This window comes from Cygnus atratus, chromosome 23, assembly GCF_013377495.2.
Source record: "Cygnus atratus isolate AKBS03 ecotype Queensland, Australia chromosome 23, CAtr_DNAZoo_HiC_assembly, whole genome shotgun sequence".
NCBI classification, from domain to species: domain Eukaryota; kingdom Metazoa; phylum Chordata; class Aves; order Anseriformes; family Anatidae; genus Cygnus; species Cygnus atratus.
Window position 1 is genome coordinate 6,377,939 of NC_066384.1, and position 25,149 is coordinate 6,403,087.

Genomic DNA, 25,149 nt, shown 5'->3' on the forward strand with positions numbered 1-25,149 from the left:
GTGGGTCCTGAACACTCGGTTATCTCTGTAAACTTCTTTGAAGACTTCTGGTCCCCAAAGGATGACCAAATCGCTATGGATGTATCACCTGGCTTTCAGCTCCTTTATGGTGGTATTTATTTTTATTTTTATTTTTTAATTCTCCTCCTTTGCTGATGCTCAGAGCTGCCCTGCAAAACCTTGTTCAGATATTCTATGAAGAACTGTATTTTAATAAGTATCCTAAAAAACAAGTGAATATAAGAAGATAGATGTGTGTAAACCCCTATTAGCCTTGCTGGTACTAGAAGTAATGCTGCTTTTGGGTTTGCAGAGCTCCTGTGAACAGAATAGTCTTTGTTCTCAAACACGTCTTAAAAATATGGCATTTTCCAGAGCTGAGAACACTGTTTACACAGAGTCCTTGGAGCCATGTTCTTTGACTCATTCTTGGCCTTTTTACTCTGGAAAGGAAGTTCCCCACTGTTCTCCTCAGAGTGGGTGATGAATTGTCTTAGAGCAGGCAGAGAGAACTACAGGGCTGAAACGGAGATGCTGACTGTGAATGCAGAATGAACGGCTGACAGAGACCAAGCTGTGATAATGTCATGTGCAAGGACAAGGCGCCAGAACAAGGTGTGTCAGAAGTGCCTAGGGATGGCCTGTTTGGGACTCTTTGATAAAGTCATGGATTCTTTTAATAGTGATGCAGAGGGAGGAGAAGCAGAATGTGTCCAAAGAGTAGTGTTTAACTGAAAAGGAAAGTTTCCTATCTTATCTGGGATTAGGCTACGGAATTTACATATCCTCAGGCTAAGGAGTGCATTCTCACTCTGTACCTTGCTCTGATAGGGGCGTTCTAAACAGGGACCAGAGTTTCATTTTGCTGGCATTCAGATCTGGAGGGCTTTCTGTAGGAACACAAGGCAAAAGGGGTAGGTATTTTGCAGTGGTGGTTTGAGCGTGCTGGTCTAACTTGTTCTGAGTGTGAAAACCACAGGGCCTGAATGAAAGTGGGAGTAAGTTGTGCATGACCGGAAAGATCCTCAGAGAAAGGTCTGGTAGGGAAAGGTTGAACTGCACCCCAGAGACAGGCTGCACGGGGATCCCCAGACATCCTGGGGGTCCTGTCCTTCCCAAGCATCTGGCTGCTCTGGATAGCTGGGTGATGTCCCCGCTGGGACAGAGTGACAGGGTGTCACTGGGTTAAGGATGGAGAGGGAAAACACACATTTGGAACAGAGCAGCTCTCTTATTCTTTAGGCATGGCGTGCCACTGTCACAGCTGGGTGGCTGAGGTGTGCATCCAGACCTCTTTCACCTTGTCTTTTCTTGCACTCTTCCTTTCGCCTTCATTTGGAGGGGGCAGATAATAAAGTAGGGACCCTTACCATAGGACAGGAAGCATCAGAGCCTTTTCCATACCTGGGGGCATGGAGCAGGGAGCTCAGGATCAGGAAGTTCCTGGGAGCTTACTCCTTTTAGTTCCTTCCTTGGGGGGCAGTCAAAATATAAGAGGTGGAAATGCTGCCAGGCTTAGGGTAGTTTGTTATTTGGGCTTTCCTTCTTCTGAGGCTTTGAACCAGCTAGCTAGGGAAGAAGTGTGTGGGTAAAGAGGTGATAATTAGCAGAGATAGGCACATAGTGCCAAGGCTGAACTGATGGACGTATTTTCAGGATGCAGAAGGCAAACAAAACATTAGGGAATTGCAGCTTCACAGGATCAAAAATATGCTAATAGGAAAGTTGGTTTGTACTTCTAAAAGCCATGGTTAGGAAATTAATGAATTACTGAGGGTTTAACTGGGTCAGTGGGGAAAATAGGCCTGATAAGGAACTCTTCATGCAGGATTGTTTTGATGTTTGGATACCTCTGTTTATTTTCATCAGCAGTACAGATAAGATAACTTCAGGCTGTATTGTAAAGCAGGTTAAAACAGTTTAGTAAACATAGTTATTTATATGCATGAACATACTTGCACAGAAACATACATATGGTAACACATATATTAGCATATACTTCAGCTCAGGAGATTTTTCAAGCCATGATTAAAGTCTTTCTCATTAGAGAGGTCTGTTTTCATTGAAAGCCAAATTTTCCAGACAAATCACTGTAGTTATATCTGTGAGATAAAACTGTTTTTGGCCAAAGCCCTCTGTCTCACTGCTTTGGGGGAGTCCAGACAACCTGCTGAGAACATGAGAAGGCTAAAAAGGAATAGGTTGTGTGAAACCTTCTTACTCATCTCTGTGCTGCAGCCCTGTACAGGAGGCAGTAATGACCCCAAAGCTGCAGCAAGGGCTGTCAGGTGGCAGTGTCCTATGCAAGGACAGCAATGGAGCAGGGAGATCACACAACCCACCCAGGAATACACCACCACCACGTGTAGTCCTGTCTAGGCAGAGTGTGACTGCAGGACAGAGACTGAATGTGGAGAAACAGAGAAATGAATGTTCATGTGGTCAAGTCCCTTTTATCCATAGGGAGAGAAAACACTTCCATATGAGAACAGCCCACAGTAACAGAGCCACACGGCCAGGGGAAGCTAAATCCCATGGGCCAGGCATGGTTGTAGGTGGCAAGCAGCACCTTTCCCATCACCTGAGATGCTTAGTCCTGCTCAGACAGTATGTACACATGGGAGATCCCACTTTGCCACCCTGCAAGGGCCCTTGCTGGACCTTCCAGCTAGGTTAGTCCTGGTGCCCACCACCTGTTTCAGCATCTTTTGCTCCCCACTTTAGAATCACTTTTTGCTGTTTCCCTGCAAAGGCAAAGGACCCTGAGAAAAAGCCGGGAGATGCAAAGGTGCTTGGGCACGGAGTATGTGGGGGGCATGCATGGGAACATGGAGAGGGTACAAGCACACATACAGAACAGGGAATTCTTACAGTCCTGAAGCTTAGGAAGAGAGCAACAAGAAGCTCTCTTGGGTCCAAATAGAGAATCAAGTCCTAATCTGCACAGTGGAGAGCATTCAAGGTGCACTGTCCTTCATGCGACAAGATGCACAGATGCATCTGGATGCCTGTCTGGCCTGGAGGGTGTGGGTTCCCATAGTGTCAGACTAACTTCCCAGACAAAGCTAACAGCCTACAATAGCCAAATGAATGCATTTATTATGTGTGTGACTCTTGTGGTAAAACCCTTCTTTGTTCATTGGTATCCAAGAGCTGAGAAAAAGGTCAGAGCGCTGTGTCGAGGAGCACTCCAGCATTTCATCACTGATCGTCTGGAGCAATGTGGCTGCCGAAAGGACAAAATGCCTGAGCTCAGGCCTGGCCCCTTCTGGGGTGCCCGTCCCTCGGGTGTCCCCAGCAGAGTCAGTCCCACGTGAGGAGCTCACTGCCAGTGAGGCCAGAAAAAGTGGTTATGTTCAGAGGGAATTCCCTGTGTTTTAGTTTGTGCCTCTTGTCCTGTACCTGGGCACTGCTGAAAAAAGTCCAGCTTCTGCATCATAATTCCCTCCCATTAGGTCTTTAAAACCACTATTAAGGTTCCCTGAGTCTTCTCATTTCCAGGCTAAGCAGTCACAGCTCCCTAAGCCTCTCCTCTGAGGAAGGATGCTCCAGTCCCTTCACAGTCATTGCAGCCCTTTCTCTGACATTGGTGCATGTCACTGTACCCATGTACAATCCAATTAGCTGCTTCCTGGGTTTCTCAGAAGCCTTTACTGCCTGGTGCATCAGCATCAGTGTCATCACAGCTGTGGCAGGGTTTGGGGGATCTCCTGCCGAGCTCCACACGACTCAGGGAATGGAGGAGCTGGTAAGAGGACCATCTCTCTGGCTGCACTGTGTGGAGAGGCACTCTCACATCTTCCATATTTCTTGTGGCTCAGAGGATTTGGCTTTGAGTCCTCTCTGCAGCTATGCTTCATAAGAAACAACCTCTCCAAAGTGGATCCAGCTCCCACTCCTGGAGAGCTGGCAACAGGAGGATTTGCTGGGAGAGCAAAGGGGCTGTTCTGAGCCCTCGGCTGCAGCAGCTCCCTCCACCTCTTCTGTTCTGCTCTGGGGGAGGCAGGCATATGGAGGAGGATGACCTGCCGTACCATGCCAGTCCTTCCTGGTCCTCTCCAGGTGAGGAGACAGATGCAGCTCTGCCAAGAGATGCCCTCACTGCTTTCATTCGAGGAGACTCTTGGAGAATGTGGGAAGGCTTGGTGCTGAAAGCCTGGGGTCTTCAGCAGAAGAGACAGGCCAGTTTCATTAGTAAAAATGGGTCTGAGGAGATGGCTGTCTCTGAGAGTGGGGAGAGGAAAGGGATGCAGGGAGAGAGTCTGGAATTCAGAGTCAAACCACAGCAACTGCAGAGTACTAAAGGCACACTCAATGCCAAGCTGAGCTCTACTGCTCTGCAAATGCACGAGTTCCCCAGAGGAATGTGTTTGCTTGGTAACTGTTAGAGCAGAGGAAAATGGCAGATTTACATGTGAACCACACAAAACCAGAAGCTGAAGTTCCCTGCACCACCAGTCATAGGGAGAGAGGTGGGTAACTCCATGGGGATTCATAGCATCAAAGTCAAATATCTGCAAAAACAGCAAATAGCTGGGATGAATACCCTGAACACCCCACTAAGAAAAATACATAGACAAAGGGGCTTGTAGCTGCATCACTTTTTTCACTCCAGAGATTGCCGATGATGTTTTTCTCAGCTTGCAAGTGTAGCAGCTCCAGCCTATGATCTTACCTCTGCTCCATGCCACGGTGTTAGATGAACTAGGGGAGAATCCAGACCCTGCAGAGACAATCATTAATATGTATGAATGTGATAAATATGGGCACTTCCAGACTGAAGACTTTTTAAGCTCTGGAGTCTTTCTGACTGCATTTCTCAGGATACACCTGACCTTCTTTTCATGTGTTAGAAAACCAAGAGAAAAATCACTTGTGGTTTCTGAAGAGTTCTGCCTGAAATCTGAGGCGAGTTTTGAATTGAAATCCACAGCAAAATGAGGAAGAGGGTTTTGAGGAGGAGGAGGAGGAGACTTTATATCAACAGAAATTGTGGGCACAATCTTGTGTGTGTTACTTCTATGTTATGTGGAGGACTGGTGAGCTCCCATTTTCTTTCCAAAGCTGTTTCATGGCTCATTGCAAGCTTATCTGAAGCTCTGCATGTTTATATCATTATTTACTAATTGATTTTAGCACTGATGGTCCAATCTCAGTCTTTTTCTTTCCCTTATACATTTCACTGTCACCTCCTGGAAATCTTTCCAACTAATTTTCTCCTAAGTAAAATCAGCACAGAGCCCTTGGTCTTGCAGGCACTCTTGAGGGTAGGAGAGAAAGATGCTGTCCAGTACACCCCAACCACATGTTCCCTGACAGCAGATCAGGAACTAGGTCTTAAAAGCAGAGCACAAAACAATTGCCCTCAACCTTGTGCATTATGCTGCCAAAGCTCTGTCTCCCATGTAAAGGTGTAGGTCTGTGTGTATGGGTAGAAAGCCAGGATCCGCTCCAAGCATGGCAGAGTGCATGTGACGAGGGTGCAGGTTGGGATGGGCACGTAAGCACCAGCACGCAACACACTTCCAGATCACGCCAACTCTTACGGAGGTGGGGTTTGATGGCCGCACTGCCCTGCACTCCCTGACCCTCCACGTTTCCCTCCTGCCTCACAGCACCCAGGTACGTTAGATGTGTGCAGGTGAGCTTTCTAGATCAGTGCTTCGCAGTCCACGCTTCGCTGCAGGCATTGTAGGACTGTTTGCTTGCTGCCCTGATAGCTCCTTCCCAGGGTCTGGACTGGGGTGCGGGAGAAGGACTGCCTCGTGCTCGCCTACCAGTACGTGTCGTGGGTTACTGAGGGCATTTCATAGTGGTAGGTTTTTTGTTTGTTTGTTTTTTCCATCTCGTTTTTCTCACAGGCTTCATCTTTGAGTACCGTTAGCCTCATGCCTTAGGGCAAAAGGGAAATGACAGCTGTCACCAAAAGACACTGCACACTCCTTGGCAGAGCTCGAAGGCCAACAACACTGTCAGTGCCAGGAACTTTAAGGAACACACGTATTTCCCTGGACACAGAATTTAGGTACTGGGGGGAAAGAAGGAGCCTGTTCTAGCCCGTTCCGACAGAACATCTTGTTCCTTCCTTCTCCATCTTACACAAGAGTAAGCTGAAGGCTGAGCAGCTTTGCCCAGTGCCATCGCTCTGCTGAAGCAGAGCAGAGATAAGGACCTTACTTTCTTCCCCAGACACTGTGCCCTGGACTCCAACAGTTAACAGTCCGCCGGTGCTTTCAAAGGCTTCCTTCATTTCCTGCCTGTCAGACACGGGGGAGGAACTTGGTCTGTGAGTGAAGGAGAAAGATGTTTTCCTACAGTGCTTCGATCCAGCTCCATCCACACCCTCTGCTCAGAAGGACAATTGTTTCCAAGAGCAATATAAAAACACACCATTCACATGAAAATAAGGAACGAAAACAGACTTATTTCCCCATTTCTCTCCACCAGCAACTCAGTGAAGAAACTGCTGTGTTGCACTCCAGAAGACAAACCTGAGGCAAGGCTTGGCACAGGGAGAGATTTCCACTGGAGGGGTCATCTTAGGGGTCATTTTTAGCATTACTGCTGAGTCTGTTGGTCAGCAAAACATTTCTATTGCCACAGTGCTGAGCTCAAGATTACTTTCCCCAGAGAGAGGTGAAAGGAGGGCTTAATCCTCCTTAGCTGTCCTCCAGCATGCCATCTGCCTCTGTTCAGGAAGAAGGTTGGAGTAGATGGGTCTCCTTCAGCTTCCCCAGAGCCAGGACCACAGTAAGTCACAAACCAGCAGTCAGGCAGTGCTCAGCCAAAACTAGCACACAGCCCACCTTTGCACCGCAGCCTCCAAAGCAGGTACCATAGTAGCTGTCTGTAGCATTTGCTCTCCATTACAAAGGGCTACCTGCTGTCCACTGAGTCTTCCAGAGGGTTTCATTCGCATTTCTTTTAACCTGCAATTGCTAGAAATGGATAATAGCTAAAATTAACTTGGGATCAGAATACTAGGAGGAGACACAGCTCTAAATGCTGCTGGTCCTTAGAAGTCCTGGGTAGCAGCAGAGATCAGTGAGTTGTGAGAGATTCAGATGCTAACTTCTTTGCCCTAGTTAGCTGCTTTGTCCTCTCTGTTAACAACGACCTGTTGTCTTTTAGAGCCCACACAAATTTTTTGTTGCTCATCACCTAGGAACACATCCTGCTTCGTCCCCAGAGTGAATATCAGACTGCTGTCAGAGTCAAGGCCAGCTTGTCTACCATCACCTGATATGACTGAGAGTCACTGGGAGGGTGCAGAGCTCCCACCAAGAGCTTTGGCACCATGAAAGCACATGTGCAGGGGTTTGCTGAAATACAGAGAACCTACGCTCAGCCTAGCTAACTCCAAGCCTCGCTAGCACTGATCAGATCCCAGATACAGCCTGCCTTGCTCAAGGCCTTGCAGTGGTCAGTCACTGTGCTGATTGGAAGTGACCAGAAGGATGTGCAGGCAACATCTGTATCAGCATTTTCCATAGGCAAGTGGGAAAAGAAGAGTCCTGGGACTTTCCTCCAAATTTTGCAAGCTTGAGTGGAATCTGCTTCTTAAAGTTCATGAATTCAAATGTGTGATAATGCCTGGGGGCAGACGCTTCGAATTCCTAGGAGCAGGGCCTTGGGAAGCTGTGGTGTAATGCAGCCAGATGCTGCTTGCCACAAGCCTCTTGGCCAGCTGCCTCGGACACTGCGGCAAGCAACATGTCCATCCCTGCCAGAGAACGTAAGCTTTGTGTGCTCGTGCTCTGTACACATGACCCAGGAGCAATATTCACACTGCCAGACTACCAGTCAGGAGCCTTTTTTTTTTTTTTTTAAGAAAAATAAAACAATAGCCTTATGTTTTCTTTGGAATTTCTAACTGTGCAGTACAGTTAGCAGCACAAGCCATGGCTGGCAGCGAGTGCTGCCCGCTCACACTCCTCTCGCTCCTCAGCAACAGCCTGAGTCACGGCTGTGGTCACAGACAGTGACACAACGCCATTGTCATCCAAAGAATGCAGTGTTTTCCTGCTCTGCACAAATATTTTGTACAGTGCATTTTCTATGCTCTCCAGAGGAGACACTGTCCGGATTCTTACTGTAAGTGCCCCCAGGAGCACTGCTGACTAATCCTCCCATTTCTCTCTTCATGTTCCCTCAAGGTCCCAGACTTATTTATACTCTGCACAAAGAGCTTGGAGTCAAGGTTGGTGAAATGGATTTTCTCAGAACAGCACATGCACTGAAGAGTGAGGAAACTGTGAATTTAATCTCTTGAGGTACAATTCATAGAAGTCACGTCACTGGAGCCAGCTCATGGTTATGGGTCTGGCCCAGAGCGCTCATCTTGGACATATATAGGCAATAGTGCGGCAACAACTTCCAGACAATTTGCCCCCCTTATTCCAGATATGGCCTTGGGGTGACATCTGGAGGTGCCTCTCTCACCATTGCCTCCTAAAGTAATGAGACCTAGCTCAGCTGAGAGCCATGCTGCAGGCACACTGACCCCTGCAAAAGCCTCCTTTAATCACCAGCCATGTTCCTGCCCTTTGTGCTCACCTGCAGGACTGCAGCCTTGTAACCTCCACAGTCCTGTCTGCTCTACATAGCTTGAAAATTAAATTGCAATTACTTACTTACACTTTAGTCCTCCTGCCTTACTTGTGTTGCACAGCAGGCAGAGAAGGAACACAGGGTTAGCATGGTTACTTCTACTTTGCCAGGCAGTTACAAGTAGAATTAAAATTAAATCACTTGTGAATGTGTAGGGCAAATAAATCCAAATGTAAATCTCAGGAGCTGGACAAGGCCCATTTCTCCCATGCATGTTTGCTTTATTTTACTAAAGGACAGGTGATGAGGCTCCAAAAAGGCTGATCACCTTGGTGAGTTCTGCCACTCCTTGATTAGCACTGAGGGCTGGTGTAGTGCTGGTGAGTGTGTAACTACACACTACAAAGGGAAATTCATGTCTCTAATGTGACAGCACACAGAGCATTGCTGGAGTAGGGCTGTGTGATGGGATGTAGCTCAGCCATGGTTTTTCAGCACATTTTGGGATGCAGAGCAGTTTTGGAAGGATCAATGTGTGGAGTATCTGATAAGCTATGAAACATGGTCATTTCCCCCATGTCTCTCTCCATGTAGGACAGAAGGCTGTGGCTATGACATAGTGGTTGCGGTGGTTGCTCCCTATTAAGTAGTTATAAACTTGCTATTTGTCTTTGTGGGAGGTGTGTTTGTGTGACAAAATTTTGAAAAATGGGGTGGTTCATTTTGCAGAAATGTGCTGGCTGTATTTATGGTTTCCTCAACCATGCTTAAACCAGGACAAAAAAGGAGAGCCAGAATTATTCAGCTCATAATAATCTGTAGAAGTGTATTTCCTCCCCAAACAGAACATTTCTATGCATCACAAACAGTGTTTTAGGATATGCCAGGCCGGATCTGACCAGCCATCCTGGTACAAGCAACTGGTGAACGGTGCTGAACTGCAGCCTTCAGCAGATGGTGAAAATCCTGCACATTCCCTTAGCCAGTTGTGAAATAGCGGATGTTTTGGAGCAGATAGGTGATGCAGAAGACTTCCTTCCTCAACTCAAAAGGCAAATAATTTGTATCCTGATTACAAATTATGAGGGTTTGTAGATTGTAAGGTCAGAAGGGACCACTGTAATTATGTCATCTGACCTTCCCAAATAGTGTAGTCTTGGAATGTCACTTGGTGATCCCCACACCGAGACAAACACTTTGTGGCTGACCTGCTGTGGGTCTTGCTTAAAGACTCTCAGACACAGTTATCTGCCACTGACTCTGTGGCCTGTGAGGTTATTTCAATGCATAATCCTTTTTTCTGCTCAAAACGTGCAGCTCATTTCCAGTCTGTTTTTCACCTAGATGTCATTTTTTCTACAGAACTCATCTCAGATTTATAATCACTTGCTCCATCTATCAAGTAAGCAGGAGGAGGAGTGTGCCATGTCCCCATTTCCACGACACCTCTCCCCACCTCACTACCAGTAGCCTGGCATGAAGAGAAGAGGCTGCAGAGAAAAGCCAGGGAAGCTCGAGGACACAGGATATCATGCTGCCACCAGTACCACACAGGTGTCATACGGGAAGGCCATTTGTGAGCCAAAACCTGAGACTTTGACCTCTGTGGGATGTAAACACGTCTGAAACTCGTATCCTAATCTCCCCACTGTTTAAATACAAAAACTCTCTGGAGGCTGCAGACCACAGAGATCTGTATCAGTACAAAGTACGCTGACCCCCAGTATAACTGCGACGCATCCTGCTCTGTGATTGCGCTGGTTGGGCTTTGGCAGCCACACTTCCTGGTTGATACAAATAACTCAGAACAGTTTTTGCAAACACTAATAAAGCCACTCACCACCCCAGGAGACATGTATGTGTCACTGGTAATTAGCCTGCCTGTCATTTATATCGTGGAAGGAGCCAAAGGCCCCCAGTCAGGCATGCAGGCCTCACTGGACGGTCACTCATAGCCTGGAGACAATCACTCCCTGAATGGCCTCAGTCCAAGGAGATGACCAGTTTCTCATCCATTTACACTTCTGGAAACAGGTGCACATAGGAAGCAAGTTTGTGGTCAAACTTTTGTGCAGAATACAGCCCCGAGACCCTGGCCCTGTGTGTCCCAGCTGTGGTGGCACCTCGTCCCTGCCTCTGTGTCTTGGCTGCTTTGGACTGGAGGAAAGGAGGCACGTTTTCCATTCACAATTAAGACTTTTGAGGCCATTCTCTGTGCCTGTAAAGCAGGAAGCTAGCTTCCTGTCTCACAGGTGTGCAGTGTGTTTTACCCCACACAGTGGGACTTGCAAGTTAGGAACTCGACTGGAAGGAGCTGGAGACCTTCCAGGTGCTGTTATTACATTAACGTGCCACAGTCATAAGACAGCCTATCCGCCACCCCAGAGGTGTTTGGCATACCTGGCTGAGAGTGGGGCTAAAGGGCTCTTCCGAAGTCAGACGGCAGACGGTTGGCAGGGTCAGGGACACCACGAAGGCAGCCCACAAGGGTGCCTCACACGTACACCTGCTGAGCCTGCAACAGAAGCAGGGGGCTTTGCTGCAAGAGGGCAGACACATGCAAGGCAGAGAAGAGTCTGCTCTGGATTTATATAGCACATCCAGGGATTTTGAGGCATGGCTTATGCTTTGGCTTGTCTTGGGAGAATGCATGTTGTCCTGTTTTGGCCAGGGAGGAAGGAGCACAGTGTCAGCCCCTTCCCCACCATTGTTCCTGCATAAGGGCAGGTTCTGAGAGCATTGCAGCTCAGGGTGCTTTTGCAGGCTTGAGTACAGGCCAGGCACGCTGGCTGTGATTTGTATGGTCAAGCTTATGCGATGTCTCACTCTGCAGAAGCCAGCGGAATTAGCCCTGCTGACATAAGCAATATTTCACCATGAGAGCAGTCCTGCTTGAAGAGCTAGTGAGCGGTGGCGAGGAGGTAGAGAAGGGACAAGGGCAGGGACAAGCCCACAGGAGGATCTGCTCCATCCCTGCCACGTGTCCCCCGGTGCTGCCGACAGCCCAATTGCATCACCAGGCTCCACGGGTGCATCCACCCCAGGACATGCTGTTACATTTGCGCGCATCCTCCTGTCCCCGACATGGTGTGCTGCCCCATAGGCTCAGCCCCATGGATCCTCCCCAGGCTGGGGGCACACAAGCGGGCAGGCAGCAGCTCTGGCACCTCTTCAGTGCGGGACACAATGAGGATTAATCACAGTCCGTCAGAGAGGCCGCTGTATTTTTCCTCCATTCTTATTTGCGTGCTAGCACCTCGAAAACAGGATGGCGGTGTTTTCCTGCCGCGCATTCACTGAGACTAAACAAAGGAGGTCGTATTTCCAGCCCCCCCGGCTCTCTGATAACTGCGGGGCTTTCAGGAATTGCTTGGGGAGAGCGGTGTTCAAGGGGGGGCTTGTTCAAGGATCTGCCCCTCAGGCTGGCTGCAGCAGGAGGGGGTGGCCATGGTCTGAGCAGGAAGCCTCTGAGATCTCTGGTGAGGGTGTAGGGTTCCCATCTCACCACTGGGGAAAAACGCAGTTCCCGGAGAAAGGAAATGCTCCAGTGGTCTTGTGTGCACAGCCTGCCTGGCTTGCAGCGGCTTTGCTGGTTTGCTCTCATTAAGATTTATTACTCATAGTTTGTTAAGATCTCATTAGATTCAAGGCCAACTGTTCTAGGTGCTTTACATTATAGTGCAAATGAGAAACCCAGCCTTTATGGTCTAAAGAGGGAAGAAGAGTTTATTTCTAACAGTGTGACCATCAGTACCACCCAGGCATGAGTTACATACTAGATCCCTATGCCAACATCTAAAATGGGAGCTGAGCCCAACAGTGAATTAAACTCTGCCCTTGCGTACCTTAAAAGCCCAGGCCTTCCCTTTGCCTGTTACAGTGCCTTTCCCTCACACCAATTTCAATAAGATGTACAGTTTTCAACTTTTTACCTGCTGTTTTATGGATTTAAATAGCTGCTTTCTCCAACCTCAGATGACCTTCAAAGAGCAATCAGTAATTGATGTTTCTGTTGCTTGAGCGGAACTTTTGAAAGGTCTTAAAGTCTTCCATTAAATGGGAATGTTAATGGTGGAAATCCTGTTTCTGAACAGATTTTGGAAACTTAACCCCATGTACACAATTTCTGCATGAGCAGTGGTTCCGTACATAGATTTGGTGAGTTCAATCCCATCACCAGGAGCAACAAAACCATGGAAGGGACTTCTGCAAGAACGGGGACCAGGGAAAAAGAGAGGAGTTGAAGGGAAAAAAACCTGTGTTAGATGCCTTGAAGAGAGCCTTGAGGTTCTGTGTAGCTTTGGAGATTTTCACACTGAAAATACCTCAATTTCAATGCAATCTTCACAGTAAAAGATTTTCCAGCTCTAAGACAGATCAGCCTTCTTTTGTACTCGAATAAATGGGGAGCAGTTTTGCAGCCAGGTGCTTTGGTGATTTGGAAGACAGAGGCTCAACCCTCTCCCTAGTATTAAATTGGGAATGCCACCTGGATTCACCTGATGCCAGGGAAGTGTTCATAGCATAGGCCTGATTCCTGTCTTACTGGCTTCACTTTTTCTGGTCAACAGTCCTATCCCCAGAGCTGAGATGCCTTAGTGAATTCAGGAATCTCACACAAAACCATTCAGCCTGGCTGATAGAAGGAAACTTTATTTATTTATTAAATAAATAAATAAATAAATAATATATATATATATATATATATATGTATATATCTTCCTCTGAAAACCCTTGGAAGGCTCTCAATGTTTCCCAAAGCAGAATTGTGATATGTATATATGTTTTTAAACTACCTCTAGCTGCATTGCTTGGGTAAGATGCTGAGAAAGTCCATGGCAGGTCTGGCTTTTAATGTCCTCAAACGTGAGAGACTGGAACTGTGCTGGTCCCCCTGGGAGTGCCTGGTGGATCAGCACCAGGATGCAGCATGGTGCTCGCTCCAGCTGGTCTGCGGGTTGTGGGAAGCCAGGCTAACCACAGGCAAGTGGATTCAGTCTGCTCTGTGCTGCAGTTTAGCTTTCATCATTCCATTATATCTCAGGGTTTGGCCCTGGATGTTCTGTCCCTGGGGTACTAAAATGTTGAAGAGATTCTCCCCTTCCCCCCGACATAATCTAACTGGATTAAGGACTGCAACCCTATTATAATTTACAAGATAAGTGCTTATTAAACAGCGTGAAAGTAACCTTGGTAAAGGGGATTTCAAAATCTGTGGTGCAAAGTCTTGAGATTTGAACACTAAGAAATCTGCTTGGCTTACTTCATATTCCTTGATGATGATTATCACTTTTATTCCCATTAATTGTCATATGGGAACCTCACTGTATCAGGGACCTGACAAATGCACATTACCAGGAAACATGGGGAGGGAAGAGAGGAAATTGTTTGCATATACATTTTATGTGTGGTGACTCAAGCTAGGGATAAGCCCTATTATCTATAAAAATATCTGTGAGATCTCAAGGCAGGGATGGTATCTCAGGAGCACTCTTCACGTCCAAAACAACCCCCAGAATCTTGTATCCTACTGAACACTGGCACACCACAAACCACACTTTTAGCCAGCAGCAAAGCCACAGAGCACCTGTGCTGTAACCAAGTAGAAGCATCCAGGAAAATGTGAAGGCGGATAGAGAGGAAAAAAAGCTCACCTGGGAAAAACAACAACAAAATCCCCAGCTTTTTCCCTCCTTACATCCCCCCCCCCCCCCATTCATTTCTCAACAAAACTTGTAAACTGCAGGCTTAAAATATGTTACGAATGAATAAAAACTTGCAATACTGCCTGAGGTATGGCAAGAAAGCACGTGCTGTCATGATTAGAGCACTCGGATAGCATGCTAATTACATAACACCCTAGGAATTTGGCAGCGCTGGGCTAGAAATAGGGCAAATAATCATGTTCTCATCCACCTTCTTCCCCAACTCTCTCTGCTTCAGTTTTCCTTGATTGAAAATTTAGTTCTCGAATCCTTCCAGACAGCTCTGTAACCTTGATAAAGTGAGAAACAACTTTTGCAAAAGCTTTGCCATAGCTCAAACAACTCTTGTTTAAAAACAAAAAAGCAAACAAAATGCTGCACTAAACATTCAGTATTATTTTGTTTTAGTGTTTAAAAAGTACTTCCAAATAGCAGCACAAACTGGTGTAATGGTGCCCTGGCCCCACTCAGCCTCTTAAGTAAAGATTTAGGCCAGAATAATTTAACATTCCAATGATTATAATAATTCCAAACTACACACACATGAGGACATTTGTTCTATGTTACTCATGTTTAACAGGGAAGCAATTTTCCTATTTGATGGAGGGAGGATGGAGAGAGAACAATCTCCAGTGCTTTCCAAGCCAGTGCTTTCCAAGCTGGCGTAAACAGATGTCAAGTCCTTCAAGCGTGCTCCTGTCCACTTCCATTCAATAAGCCTCAGCAGCTTTTGCATTCCCTGGTCTGGACAAAGGAAAAATGATCTGCCTTGCAATGCTGCCAGGGCAGAGCAGTGACAGGAGTGAGACCAATGCTTCTAGAGCTCCCTGAGTACAAGTTAGCATCTCTTCACTGGCTCCCCCTTTTCCTTTTGGGGTGGCAGCAAGTCTTTTTTGATGTCTAGCACCAAGTTGTTAGGGGAACATTTTTCTCAAGATCTGTGTATAGAAGAATCATCATTAGTCTAAATGTAACTCTTGCAGAAACAGAAAGAATAATTCCACAGTTTGAGTACTTATTTACAGAAAAAGTCTCTAATAATTTATTACTCTAATAGTAATAATACGATTAAAATTGCAACACACACACATTTCTTAGTTTCTGCCCTTTCTCCTAGAGTTCTGCACCCCCTTCCATCACTCCTCTGGATATTAGAGTCAGTAGATTCGGGTGCTGGAGAGGCTAACACCATAGTTGTAAAGCTCTCGAGTCTTCTTTCAGGATGTTCATGTTGCTGCTTTCTTCTTTCTCTTTCCGGGATCCACTTGAGGATACTTTTATGTGTTCACTAACATGTTAACAGCTATAGTTTCTGTTAGTTACTGACCTAATATATGGCATTTAGTTACATCCAAATTCACTGTTTATAGTGTCCTTCTTATATGTGTGGGGTTTTTTTGTTTGTTGTTTGGTTGCTTTTTTTTTTTTTTATATGTGTTGTGGTGCTGTGCCCAACCTCCTACCACCCTATGCCTGTACTCCTCTGTGTCCCATCCCATCCTTCCACTTCTCAGGGCCACCCTACCTGGCCTGTATCTCTCTATTGCTTGAGAGTCATAAACATCTCATTCTGCCCAGAATAAGCACTTGTTACTGCCATCTATAAAAAATACTCCAGTTATAGCACATGAAGGCAACAAAAGTAAAATACAATAGCCAAGGACACTGGGTACATTAGCTAAATTGATGTCACAGCAAAACACTGTGAAATAAAGGTCCAAAGAAACCAGCTGAGACAGAGCAGTCCTGACCAGTACTGAGGCTTTACAGACCAGGTAAAAAGCTTATGGCCTGCTGCTAGCAGTGGCAATGCCACCTTTCAGGGCCACCCTGTTACAATTGGCAGTGTCTCTATGCAGGAGAATTGCACAGAGATGAAGAGGTTACAGCTCCTCAGTATTTGTGACTGCTGCTTTGTTTCCATTGATGGTGGTTCAAGGAGATGGACAGCATCCAGGTGAAGACTCAGAGAAGAGCCCTGCACACAGTGACTGAACAGACAAGAAGGTCTTTGTGCAGATTCCCCCAGAGATGTGATTTCTTGAATATGTGCAGCAGAAATACTATACGTCTTCATTTGTCTGTGAAGATGGAGTGAAAGTTGAGGATGAGACAGTACAGCTTCATGTCAGGGATAGACTGAGCACCGGGAGGGAACATGCTCACTGGAATGGCTTGCAAAAAGTGTGAATTTGTGGATGCTCATGCACTACAAAGTAGTCTCTGCCTCATTCAAGAACTAATTCCCTATAGTCTCGGGGACTTTATTACTCAGGAAGACAGCTAAGATGCCATACTGACCCCTTCTTTACAATCCATGAATCTCTAGGCATAATCCAAAGCTTCAAATCAGTGTCAAGAGTGCTGCAGGGAGGGGATTGTTAGCTGCTTAGGTGCCCAGCTAATTGGTGCTGTTTATTGGCACAGCACACATACATCTTCCAGCAGGTAGCAGAAACATCTCTTGTGGTGCTCATCACAGGTTGTGGACTGGGGTGTGTGGAGGGGAAGGGGATGCTCACAAGGCACACCTGCTCTAATCAGTGGAAGGTGAATTGTCCCACCTGCCCAGCAGAGAGCTGGTTCACCCTGCAACCTGGATAACTGGTGCTTTGGGGCCCCATAATGTGATTTCCTGGAGGTCCAGGTAAACTGAGACCCACAATTGTTAATTAAATCTGAACAGCAGATGTGTGCAGACCTTTAGATAAGTGAACTATGTTGTAAAGCATTCCTGGAGTGCTCTGTGTCAGCCTGGCAGGCTTTGTCTACAAGTAAGGACAAACCTTGCTGCCAGTATATATACATATATTTATAAATATGTATTTAGGAAAACATGTTTTTTATTGTGAAAATTCCTTTTTTTTAAAAAAAAAAATGTTACCTTGCTTTCTAACAATCTCTCTAGTTAAAAGGAAAAAGGAAAAAAAATCCTGGCTTCACTTGTTTTTTTTCAGAAATCTGCAATAAACTACACTGGTTATTGCTAGGAGCTCAGATGTCACACTTGGTGGAGTTGTCGTTATGATTGTTATTGCTATGTAAATGCATAGGCTTAGAACAGGCTTACTGTTTCCACCCTGAAAGATGACTCAAATTCACTGTGAAATAGGGCTCTGCACCTCACAGTTTGCTCTCTGCATCTGAGTGGCATCACGCATGTGTAGCGAGCAGGCTGAAGATGCTGTCTTTTAATGAAATTCAGATGTAGGGTCACCATATGACAGTCTCATGACCGCTACAGATCACTTAGTGTTACCTGAATCTCAGTCTGCTCCCAGGGTGTGAGACATCTGGTCAAATGCAGACAACTCCTCTGTATATCTCCAAGGCATATATGATGGATCCACCCCTCGTGTATGGGCAGAATTGGATCCAAGGATGATATTCTGAAGGAGCCCACAATTATTGAATTATACAGAAGTGAGGGCTCCATCTTGTAGCACCAGAAAGATTTGGAAGGGTTTTCTCCCAGACAGACAGCACGGGGTATGTTCAGAGCACGGGGACACCTGGAATCACTGGCAATTAAATGAATGCCTTCTCCAGCACAACCTCTTCTTCAGTGGGCTTTGTTTCAAGCTTCTCCATCATCTTTCCCTCATCTCTGAATGAGAGCCAAAGAAAGTAAACAAGGCCCATGCTGCTTTTTTGCAGAAATCAGTCATGTAGCTGGCAGCTGGTGATAACACTGTTTGTATCTACATGAGAAGCTTAACCTGCCCTCAGACTCCAAAAAGCACCTTGATCTTTTTGGCATACACGTGGAAAAATATCTTAAAGCTTGGGTTCAGACTGGCCTCCAGGAATATTGAGCTCATGGTAAGACTTCTGGCATCCTCAGACAGGCCACGTAGTGCTAAAATAATAGTCAGGAATCAAATCTTGTACCAGAGCATTGCTCAGCCACACTGAGTTCATGCCAGTCCCAGAAACAACCATATGCAGATAAGCTATAAACCCAAATCTAGTTGCTTGGCTTGATACATGTATTAACTCCACTGAATACATGTATTAACTCCTCTGTATTTCCAGGTGATTTTTATCAAGCTACTATTTCTCTTCTGTCTGCCCATCACTAACATCTCATCTACAGGCAACTACCACACCTACCTGCTCAGTGAGGAACTGCAAAAAGTAAAAATATCTTCTCCCAAACTGACAGACAGCAGCTCATTTTCCATTCACATCACTGTCATGCAAATCTACTGGGGACTACCAAGGAAACTGGGCACTTGCTGCCCTTGTAAACATCCTGGAGTGTCTGCTGAGAGGCGTTGTGTGCTGCCTGGAGCTGCCAAAGGTCTCCAAGCATGCAATGCAGAAACAACTCTCAGTATGCAGCTGTGAATACCCTCAGCTGGTATATGTCAGAGTACCTCTAACTGGAGTTACTGGAGGTAGCAGCAGAGGAGAAGCTCCGTGTCTAAGGCAGACCTGTATTTTTCTGTGGCTCTAGAGGAGTCATTATTCATTTTGCCAGCCTGCATGCAAACTGAAAGTCTCAGACAAATGTTGCAGCTTACTGGCTGTGTCCAGGGCCGATCCTGAAGTGAGCAAGCTGTTTGCTGGAGTTCTGAGCAGTTCACTGCAGTGCGGCTGAGTCAACATTCAGCTGCATTGAGGAAAAAATGCTTACCAAATGCTGGGTCACTCAGACTAGAGTTATTCTTCCTGGTCACTTCACCCACACGCTCCCTGCCTCCTTGTATCTGCTTGGTACTTTACTCAGCACATAATCCTCCTCTCTCCTCCATCACCTCGCTGCTTCCACCCTTCCTTTGTAAACTGGATGTCAATATTTAACAAAACCTGTGATACCATGAGATTTTACTTGGCATTTGCTGGCCCAGCCTGTGCAGCAGGGGAGTGAAGCTGCTCTGCTGGAACGGAGCAGAGTCCTGTGTGGGCAGCCTGTTTGAGGGCTGGCTCTGCAGCCCCTTTCTTCTGCAGATGATCCCATTTCCCACTCGTGCTTACAGGTTCAGAAATGTCTATGGAGATTTACCCTAGCTTTCTGTGGCCACTCATCTCAGGCCTGAGGCCAAACATGGCTTCAGCAGAGCAGACAAGGGATGGCAGGGAGTGCCTAATGCTATTATAAGGAAATGTTTTGTCACCTTTATCTAGTCTCACAAACATCGTCCCTTATCACAGCAAATCCTTTATAGAGCATTGTAACTAAACACAGCACCTTAAAACCCAACTAGCGATGTGACCCTGCCCTGAAGAACCAACAGTTTCATCACATTTTATTAGTTAGTGCATTAATGTAAAACCAGCTGGTGAGCAGTTGCTGAGAGGTGTTAAGGGCAAACAAGTCTCTGTGACTTCCAGGTAGGACCTGGCCGGTGCTGGTAAAGGTTATGCTGGTGCTTGGCTGTGCAGGATAAAGGCCCCTCAAGCATCAACCATCAGGCGAGGAGAAGAGGGCAGCTGGTGGGGCAGAAGGCTCCAGGTCCCATCGGCAGCAGCATCTAAGAAGCCTGGAGCAGGGTGGAAAGGACTGGGGTGAGGTGAGGGGTGGAGGTAAATGCAGGAGCTGGAGCTCAGCAAGGAGAGAGGACACCAACAGTGCTGAATGCCGAGAGCACAGTCTGCTTCCTGTATGCACTGGGAGAACTGGGAGCTGATCTATGGGGATAATACGGATAGGGATAATAATCCCTATGTGTTTGGGAAGGCCAGAGATTTCACCACCCACCTTCAAGTACCAAACAGACAAGGCAGCTAGGCAGACATTGGTCAGCAATTTAATTCTCTAACACTGAGTGGTAGGAATACCCTGAGGGTTAGGGAAACAGTAGTGCAAAGAACATATGTTTATGCCTGCATGGGTGGAGAAACTGAGGCGCAGAGAAACAGGCAGAACTGTCAGCAGTACCTGCACAGAGAAACAAGCTCTAGTGCAGATCCCAGGAGTCTTCTTTGCCTCTTCCAAGGCTGCTTCTGTCAGCTGTACCTGGTGAGGAGGAGGGCTGAGCTCGTAGGCTCGTACTGCAGCCCAAGCCCTTTGCACTACTTCCCGAGCAGTAAGCTGAGAGAGAGCAAAACTCGCAGCACTCATCAAAACTGCCCGTTTAAATACATGGGAGAGGTTGCGATTGCTATCTGGGCACGCTCGTCAGGTGAAGGCATCTCAAGACAGATACCGCAGGAGACTTCCTGGTAAATTGCAGCATCGCAGGGGAGTCTGCAGCTACTTGTACCCAGCCATCATCGGGGCAAAGAACGTTCCAATTCCTGGCTGGTACCTGAGCTGATAATTGCTCAGAAAAATTAAGGGTTGGGTAATTTCTCCTGAAATTAATTACCTTGCTAAGATGCCGCAGGGCAGTTTACCACAAGAGGGTTTGAAGCAGATGATATAACCATTTCCCTCTTCAGGATTAAAACCAGGAAACAGGTCGCAAAAGTCCATCTTTGTCACAGGAGACTAGTAACTTTCCAGTTTTATATTCTGTGGAAAATTTTCATGCCTTGTTCAGATCTTTCTGAAACACATTCAAGGGTTCTGAGGAGATGCAAGCAGTTACAGACACTCCTATTGTCTGCCTCATTTGACGTGGACAACTCAGTTCTCTTCAGAAGTTTTCTGTGTTCGTTTTAATAGTTTTTAATAAGTAACCACTACTATGTGCAAAATATTCATAAGGAAAGGCAGTAAATTCAGTGATCTTCAGTCTTCAAGTTCAATTCAAAGACAGCCCTTCATTTGCCTCACATGGTCTGCTTTCAGTTCCTTCCTCTCCCTCGAGTGTGTAGCTGACTTTGGACCTTTGCTTCTCCTGCATCTCTCTCGTTTGTTTGTTTTGTTTTGTTTTAAATATCATCGTTCCTTTTTGTGTCTTGCTTCCCTAGAGAATGATTTCTGTGAGCCAGTGAATGGCTTTGCCTGTGTATGTGTGCCACCCCCTTCCTTCACCCCCTTTATACAAAGAATATCCTTTTTCAGTACAATCACCTGTAAAATAATTGATTATTAGAGCAATGGAGCTAGGCCATGGCAGATAGGCTTGTGTCTCTGTCACTCTTAAATATCTGTAATGAAGAAATTTTCACCACCCTCTGAGGCACAATGTTCCATTTCGTCAGTTTTTCCCTTAGTTTTCTTTTTATTACAGACCAAATTGTATGGCCTTTCTACACATTTCATGTCTTTGAGACCTCCCTTTACTTCTGTTGCTCTCCGTGGACCAACTCCAACGGGTCCACAGCTCTTCTGAAGTGCCACAGGACCCCTCCTGAGACGTCACCAGGGCTTAGCGGGGCTCTGCACATCCTTTCAACTCTAGTCCCACTTATGTCAGTACCTGTATGACATTTGCCTTTATCATAGCTCCTGACACTGGTATCTCATAGTAAGTTTGTGATCTACTGCAGCCTCCAGGGCCTTTTGAATATTACTGAGGTTGTTGCATCCAGCATCTGAGTAGTATGCCCACCTAGACGTCTGTCTCTGAGATGCAACTCCAATCAGCTGCTCTTTGGGTCCCTCCATTTAACCTGGGAGATAAGGGCCTCCTCCCACAAACCCTCGTTAAGGAGGCTTCCCATGGCATTCCCTATCCCTCCTTCTCCCTCTTCTTTCACTCACACAGATGGAGGATGAAAATGATCAGCTCTGCACTCTGAGGGGAAGCCCACACTGCCAGTGGAGCACAGGGCAAAGTTGTCTTGTCTTGTCTGATATTTGGATGTTTCCTAAAGGGTCTGAATTTGGGATCAGGACCTTTGAAGGGAATCTCATGGATAGTTTACTTCACAGAGAGTAGGTGAGACACACAGGGAATATGATCCTCTGTTGTGTTCCTGCCTATGTACATGTGAGTACCTCCTCTTCATCTGCTCTTTTGAATTAGGAGTACGTCTTTTTCTGTATTTCTGGAAATATTAGGAATTCATGAGCCTAAGAAAATAATGCTTGTGGTGAAATGCTGAGCTCACCAAGAACAGATGCCAGCTCTAATTGCTGTGATTCATTGAAGGTACTGGTCCTTTCTTCAGCAAACTTCAGCTCCCTCAGCATCCTGACTTACAGATGCACTTCAGAGAGAGCAGGAAATTTAACACCACCAAATAAACACAGCAGAAGGATGAGTGCCAGCTCTTCTCCTGGGCTGCCCTTGTTTTTCTTGCTCCTGTTTTTGGCTTAACCCAGGGTTAATCACCAATGGTTCCGAATTCCACCCATGACGAGGGGAAAGGGAAATGAGCAGGAGGGCTTTGATTCAGCACCAGAGCACTGCGTGCTGCCTTGAACCCCTTGCTGCTTCATTAGTTGCTTTTCCATATTGGTAGACAGAGGCTGCAAGAGAGACGTAAGTGCTGCCAAGGCCAAGAACCAGCGCCTTTATTCGAAGCACACAAATGCACTTTGCATTGTTCTCATTTCCCCTCATATGAATAATAAAAGCTGTTTGACAGCATGATGACTAAAACTATTTTTTGCCATAGTTACTTCTCCATAATTTGTTGCAGTTAAACCCTTAAATCATTTTAACCCTTCTGTGTCCAATGAACTATAGGTAGACCACAGGTGGTGGATGTGATATCAGCTCCTAAGACAGCAGGGCTGCATAGAAAACTAAGAACATTAAGGTTTTTTAAAAGTTGTATGTTCAATGGCTCCTAATGACTGAGTGCAGGGTGGCTGAGGGCACACTGCGGGTCTCTACAGTGTTGCAGCCTATATGCTGTGTGGAAAATGAAAACGCCAGTGTGTAGAGTGAGGTGATCAAGCAGAGCCCCAAGGTTGTGAATTAGATTTTTTTAGCTCTCCTGTTCTGGATTTATTTCTAAAATTGGATAAGGTTTCCTTGAAAAATGATCTGTTCATAAAAGAAAGTTGTCAACCTTCCCATTCCAAAAAGATCCACTTCAATGCAAAAACAAAAGTGCTAGCACGAAATCTGAGTGTTCGTTATGTGCGTACTCAGTATTATGTGGAGGAGAAAAACAGAGAACACATTAGGAGACACAATTCCTAATAAAGCAGAGCTTTTTAAGGAATCTTGAAAATGGGGAAGTAACGTTTTCAAAGGTGAATGAGTAATAAAGGCACCAAAATCTCATTTGCTAAAATGTTTGAGGGTCTCTGGTCCAGATTCTCAGAAAAGTATAGATGTTGTGGAGTTAGGTGCCCAGATATTTTGAAGTACCTGCACCAAGGAGCTCCATCTCACTGAAGGTCAACAAGACTTTGATTATCACCTTACGCAAATTTATAATTGGACTTAACTTCCCAAGTCACTAGTGCTGTTGAAAAGATTGTCCATATGTCCATATGTCCTAATGTGAAGATAGTCTTTAAGAAAATCTTTGGGTTCTTTCCAGACAATCACTGTACCCAACCACTGCAAAGATGTTTGCAAATTAAACATCAAATCACCCTTGTTAAAGATACTACAACTCATTTCTGAAGAGCTGAAAGCAAGCTCTCTTGGGAGAGGACAACAGGTGGGTAACAGCTTGCAACAGGATTGTGAAACAGGTTGGGAAAAGGAAATGTCATTGCTGTTGGACTAACTTAAAGTAGGATGCTTGTAACTAGGGAAAGAATTAGCTGGAGTAGTCTACTGCCTCTGCTCTTGGGAAATGCAGCATCTTTAGAGAACGTGTGAATCATGGTGGCTTGTTGGTTTCACAGCTGGTATGGAGAAGAGCAGCTCTGCACTGCATCTCCAGGAAATGCTCCTCCTCTGATGGCACTGACTGCTGCAGTGTCTTTAGCAAAGGTGCAACTGTGGCTCAGAAGCCCATGCATGCTCACATGAAGGGTAGATAGCTTCCTTGTTCTGAAGACAAACCCACTGAGCAGCACAGATTTACATTTTAGGGTCAGTCAACCTCTTGTGTTATCTCGGATATCTGAGGTGATAAATCAAGATCAAAGAAGATGGAGATAGAGAGCAAACTGGAGGAATTTCAAACTGAAGAACAGACTTTTTTTTTTCTTTTTTTTTTTTTTCTGTGGTGGAGACAGCATGGCCTGTTCAATATTAGCTGGCCAAAGGGCAAAGCTTTGAGAGGGTTTATGTGCCCACACTACCATTCAAATATTCAACCCACAATATATGTGAATTGAGAAGTAGGAGTCAGATGTAAATATGTTTTTGACTCAGTCTCACAATAGGTCATGCTATATCGGGGTGAACTAGAAAGGGATTGGGTTGCAAGGAAAGAGAGTCCTGCTAAAAACATGCTGGAGTGGTGGTTTATTAACAGCTGACTGTGCCATTCCTTCAGTCCAGGATCCTGGTCATAAATCCATATGTCCTGCTGATCAGTCCCGAGGCCATGAGGGAACGTGGTGTGGCTATTCCACAACCCTGATGTTTCCACGAAACTTTTGCTTCAAAGCTCTTGTCTGCCTGGCTTGAAATCAGTAAAAATGCCTGGAGTGTTTAGATATGTAGCTCTAATTAGTTCACTGGCACCTTGATGTCTCATTGATTTTCTCAGGTTTAAATATCAGCTTTTGCATATTAAGGAATCTTTTCACCCATCACGGAAAATGGAGCACAGGCTGCTAGGACTTATGACAGCAGGAGAAAGGATGCAGTCTCTGAATAAGCTGGAGGATTCATGGAAGAAATATGCAATTTGTCAGAATTCTCCAGGCATACCAGGGCTAATTGCTGTCAACAGAAGACATAAGAACGTGGTCATCCATTTTTGCTAGAAAAACAGCTCTCCTACTAATGTGGGGCCTCTGGTACCACACTGTGGCACAGGCCCAGTACTGTCTTGCAGGGAGATCATCAGCATTTGAAGCCTGAGCCAATCTTCCTGCAGAGCAAGGCTGTTTATTTTCCCCAAGCATCCTTCCAGGAATCTCACTTGATCCCAACCTATTGATCCTCATAGGACTAATGCAGGATAAAACCAGCTG